The sequence below is a fragment of the Oncorhynchus masou genome, unplaced genomic scaffold (genome assembly GCF_036934945.1).
Source record: "Oncorhynchus masou masou isolate Uvic2021 unplaced genomic scaffold, UVic_Omas_1.1 unplaced_scaffold_845, whole genome shotgun sequence".
Taxonomy (NCBI): domain Eukaryota; kingdom Metazoa; phylum Chordata; class Actinopteri; order Salmoniformes; family Salmonidae; genus Oncorhynchus; species Oncorhynchus masou.
Window position 1 is genome coordinate 97,463 of NW_027014918.1, and position 5,758 is coordinate 103,220.

General features: G+C 41.8%; 1 pseudogene; it reads right to left on the reverse strand.

Moving 5' to 3' along the window:
- Positions 1-779: 779 nt before the first annotated feature.
- LOC135537815 (major histocompatibility complex class I-related gene protein-like) lies at positions 780-1,867 on the reverse strand (annotated as a pseudogene).
- Positions 1,868-5,758: the final 3,891 nt, after the last annotated feature.

Consider the following 5,758-nt stretch of genomic DNA (forward strand, 5'->3'; position numbering starts at 1 on the left):
ACTCTGAGCACCTGCCCTTTACATCGGTAATGAAATGTAGGTAAGTTATGTTTATGGCTTTTACATGGAAAAATGCACCAAGCAGGTTTAGGAAATCTAATGTTGTCAGGGGTTGTGGGATTCAGCTCAGAGGTCTACACAGTGTCGTGGTGTGCAGGAGACCTAGGTTCTAACCTAGCTGGTCTCAGTAGGAAGCAGGTAACATGGAAGGATACTAATTTCAAAATGTGTAATGGAGACGTTGGATTATCAGCCTTTTGTTGTACCATTCAGTGTTCATCATAAAATAATAGTTGAACTAGATCTTATAATCAAACACATTGTTTTCTATGTTGAGGTCCAGCCTTGAAGTGGAAATATAACCCTGAATATTTGACTGGGGAAAAGTAACACTAAAGGACTTTTTCATGGCACTGACTGCAGATATAAAGTGCATTGTGAAATGAATGAATAGTTATGATTAAAAATGACAGATTACATAACAGAAATAATACAAATATTACCTTTGTTAATGAGCAGGATGCCAAACCAGCCTATAAAATATATGAATGCAGATCTGTACTAATAATACCCAGATATTTGTTCTTGTCAACAGTCTCCCCAAACTGATCCTTTACAGTCCTTTGTTGAGGGGAAGGGAAGATCAACTGACCATGACAGAATCATTCACACATTTTGTGTCTTCACTCATAGGTGCTCTGGCAGTCATATTTTCATTGTGAATTGAGCTGAATTGACAAAGTTGCATCAGTGTCCCAACAATTTATTAGGTCTCAGAATCACCTCCTAACGCAAATGAAAATGCCCAATAGAATAACAACCAGCAGCATCACCAGTAGAACTGAGAGGGTGGATAGGTGAACTCTCTCTGCCCCAGACTCCCAACTGACATCCAGCTTGTTGTCCAGACTGAGGTGAGAGGCAGTACAGGTGTAGTTGTGTCTCTTCTTTAGCTCCTCAGTACTGACCTCCAGACTCTTCCTCAGCTGGTAGGTCCCATCTCCACTAGGCAGCACCTCCCCCCCTGTCAGCTCTTGTTCTGCCACTGGCTGGCCGTCTCTCAGCAGGGTCATGTTGATGTGGCGGGGGTAGAAACCAAACGCCAAGCAGCTCACCTGGAACCCTCCAGAAACCTCTTTCTTTATCAACCTGAGTCTGGGAGGAACTTTACGCATCACAACGTTCTTCTCTCTCTTCAGGATTGTCTTCAGTGTTCTGATGCAAATGGGAAGGTGAACATTCTCAAATAATATTCTTTCAAACGCTTGCCTCATCCCATCCCATCCTCGTAGTAGTTTCCCAGCATCATATATAAAATGTGTCATGTTGTAATATACCATTTGATCTGTATAAATAGCATTGAAAGTGTCCTTCACCATGAACATGACCGGTTCACAATTGTCCAACATCTCACAGCCAGACATTCTTTGCTGAACTTGAACACCTTCTGTGAGGTTGAAGTGGTGCTTTAGGTGAAATGATCTCTCTTTCATGTTGTTGAACATCAGTCTAAGTATTTAAGCTCCGTCCTGAGCTTCGTTATCATGCATTTTGTCTGAAGTGTTATGACCCCTGTAGATGAAGTGTTTCATGTTGGAGTCATAGTAAGTCACTTGAACATCATCCAACATCACCACAACCGTAAACTCAGGGAAAGGCGTCTCTCCGATTGCTGTGTATGTGGCAAGTGCCCACAGAGAATGTGATCCTGAACCCGGAGAGGAGTGACATTATACACAGTTATGGATATTTTTATAACATAACAAACCATTAAATGAGTTATGAGAGAAAGTGGATAGTACATCTTACCTGCGTTGACAATGGTGTAAAACAAATGAACAAAAAGAAGGACAGACAGTTTGCCCATGATTTTGAAATGTTCACGACTTTTCCAGTAGCCTCACGCAGCAGGTTTCTAGCTCTGAAGTGTCTGACAGACTTTTCTTTTCACTTGTCAAAACAAGGTAAAGCACTTTAATGTTATTGAACGAGTCAAACACATGGAGGTGGAAATATAAGACCAAATGAAGCTGAGGGTATAATGAGGAAGAGAGGGTGAGTCATGTTGCATGTTGCACACACAGCCAAACATCAATCAGATGATACTGTAAATGAATTACAAAAAATCCTTAGATATGAATGTGTGCATTTGTGTGTATGTTCATGTTCTGTCTGTCTGTGTTTGATTCAAATTTGTGCTAGAGTGTGTGCAGCATGTGTGTGGCTTGTGTGTGTGTGTGTGTGTGTGTGTGTGTGTGTGTGTGTGTGTGTGTGTGTGTGTGTGTGTGTGTGTGTGTGTGTGTGTGTGTGTGTGTGTGTGTGTGTGCGTGTGCGTGTGCGTGTGTATTACCCTACTAATTCTTCCCCTCTCTCTGTTTTGCCTGTCCAGCTCTCCTTCACAAACATACACACTCCCCCCTTCCCATCTCCTCTCAGAGTGTGTGTTCAGGAATGGGAATTTTTAACGTTACCTTCTGAACACTTTCCAATCCAGATAAACTTCTATAAGAGGCTAAGTAAGATTGAGGACCACTTTGCCAAAACATTTACTGACTGTTGCCTTTAAATCAATGAAACAGAAAAAGGAAGGGAAAGGTTTGGGGCCACTGTTGACTTGAAAAGACTTGTTGAAAAGATCAGTTTCCAATACAGCTGGTCAAATATTAACCACCATTAGGTATTGTGCTTTGGAATGGGGACTTTGAACCAGTTAGTTTAGGTTGTTTGTGCTTTTGGATGGATATTACAGTAGCCATCTTTCGTTTTAAAATGGCAGGGTGACATTAAATGATGTATGAATTATATTGTCATACACATTATAAAAACAGCAGCTGTTCATTTAAAAGTACAACCAAATACAGTATGTTGTAGGTATTGCTTATGTTTAGTTCCTATAACATTCCAACCCTAGACTTTTATAATAGACTTTTCAACAACTAACTAAGTAGTGCTTTATTGTAGCAGAAGCATAAATGGGGGCATCCTGGGATGTGCTTTTGTATGTTATTGCTGTAAGAGCAGAGTTAGCTAGCATGCTCTAATAGTATGTTATTGCTGTAAGAGCGAGTTAGCTAGCATGCTCTAATAGTATGTTATTGCTGTAAGAGCAAGTTAGCTAGCATGCTCTAATAGTATGTTATTGCTGTAAGAGCGAGTTAGCTAGCATGCTCTAATAGTATGTTATTGCTGTAAGAGCGAGTTAGCTAGCATGCTCTAATAGTATGTTATTGCTGTAAGTTAGCTAGCATGCTCTAATAGTATGTTATTGCTAGCATGCTCTAATAGTATGTTATTGCTGTAAGAGCAAGTTAGCTAGCATGCTCTAATAGTATGTTATTGCTGTAAGCATTAGCTAGCATGCTCTAATAGTATGTTATTGCTGTAAGAGCGAGTTAGCATGCTCTAATAGTATGTTATTGCTAGCATGCTCTAATAGTATGTTATTGCTGTAAGAGCAAGTTAGCTAGCATGCTCTAATAGTATGTTATTGCTGTAAGAGCGAGTTAATAGCTAGCATGCTCTAATAGTATGTTATTGCTGTAAGAGCGAGTTAGCTAGCATGCTCTAATAGTATGTTATTGCTGTAAGAGCTAGCATGCTCTAATAGTATGTTATTGCTGTAAGCATGCTCATGCTCTAATAGTATGTTATTGCTGTAAGAGCAAGTTAGCTAGCATGCTCTAATAGTATGTTATTGCTGTAAGAGCGAGTTAGCTAGCATGCTCTAATAGTATGTTATTGCTGTAAGAGCAAGTTAGCTAGCATGCTCTAATAGTATGTTATTACTGTAAGAGCTAGTTAGCTAGCATGCTCTAATAGTATGTTATTGCTGTAAGAGCAAGTAGCATGCTCTAATAGTATGTTATTGCTGTAAGAGCAAGTTAGCTAGCATGCTCTAATAGTATGTTATTGCTGTAAGAGCAAGTTAGCTAGCATGCTCTAATAGTATGTTATTGCTGTAAGAGCGAGTTAGCTAGCATGCTCTAATAGTATGTTATTGCTGTAAGAGCAAGTTAGCTAGCATGCTCTAATTACAATGGTGGCATTAGCTCCTTGCTAATTCACAGTTATTACTACAGACAAATCACAAATCTACACCCATCTAATGTGCTTCCTTGTGTCTATCTTCAGGAATAAACAGCAATCAACTGGGATCTCTGGATAGACATCCTTTCTCTATTACTCAAGAGATTTATGAAGTTACACTGGTGCCGAGACCAGTCTTCTGGTCTTCATGGAGCATCTGTTACACTGGGCCCGAGACCAGTCTTCTGGTCTTCATGGGTCATCTGTTACACCAGTCTTCTGGTCTTCATGGAGCATCTGTTACACTGGGCCCGAGACCAGTCTTCTGGTCTTCATGGGACATCTGTTACACTGGGCCCGAAACCAGTCTTCTGGTCTTCATGGAGCATCTGTTATACACTGGGCCCGAGACCAGACTTCTGGTCTTCATGGAGCATCTGTTACACTGGGCCCGAGACCAGTCTTCTGGTCTTCATGGGTCATCTGTTACACTGGTGCCCGAGACCAGACTTCTGGTCTTCATGGAGCATCTGTTACACTGGGCCCGAGACCAGACTTCTGGTCTTCATGGGTCATCTGTTACACTGGGCCCGAGACCAGACTTCTGGTCTTCATGGAGCATCTGTTACACTGGGCCCGAGACCAGAATTCTGGTCTTCATGGAGCATCTGTTACACTGGTGCCGAGACCAGACTTCTGGTCTTCATGGAGCATCTGTTACACTGGTGCCGAGAACCATATTCTCTTACCATCTCTTACACCAGTATACACTGAGAAATGGTCTGAGAAATACTGTGGTTTCTTGAAAAATATAACATTCCTAAAGAAAATCTAAAGACTTGATAGTAATTTGTGTTCAACGGAGAGCCATAATATATTCTGGTGCATTTTGTTGATATTCATTTGAACAAAGCATTAAAGAGTTAATCTGGCAGCCGTGTTTTGAGTGAGTTGGAGCTGGTTTAGGTACGTTTGTTGCTGCAGATGACCACATGACAGGACAGTACTCTAAGTGTGATAGAACCAGAGATTGATTGTGGACTACAGGAAAAGGAGGGCCTAGCACTCCCCCATTCACATCGGCGGGGCTGTAGTAAAGCAGGTCGAGAGCTTCAAGTTCCTTGGTGTCCACATCACCAACAAAATATCATGGTCCAAACACACCAAGACAGTCGTGAAGAGGGCACGACAACATCTTTTCCACCTCAGGAGACAGAAAAGATTTGACATGGGTCCTCAGATCATCAACAAGTTCTACAGCTGCACCATTGAGAACATCCTGACTGGTTGCATCACTGCCTGGTATGACAACTGCTCGGCATCCGAATGCAAGGCGCTACAGAGGATAATGCGTATGGCCCAGTACATCACTGGGGCCAAGCTTCCTGCCATCCAGGACCTCTATACCAGGCAGTTTCAGAGGAAGGCCCTAAAAATGGTCAAAGACTCCAGCCACCCTAGTTAACGACTGTTCTCTCTGCTACTGCATGGCAAGCAGTAAATTTAAGTCCAAAAGGCTCCTTACAGCTTCTACCTCCAAGCCATAAGACTGCTGAAAAGTTCATCAAATGGCTACCTGGACTATTTGCATTGACCCCCACTTTTCTATTTACGCTGCTGCTACACCCTGTATATTATATATGCACAGCCACTTTACCCCTACCTACATGTACATATTACCTCAATTACCTCAACTAACCTGTACCCCCGCACAGTACCGGTACCCCTGTTT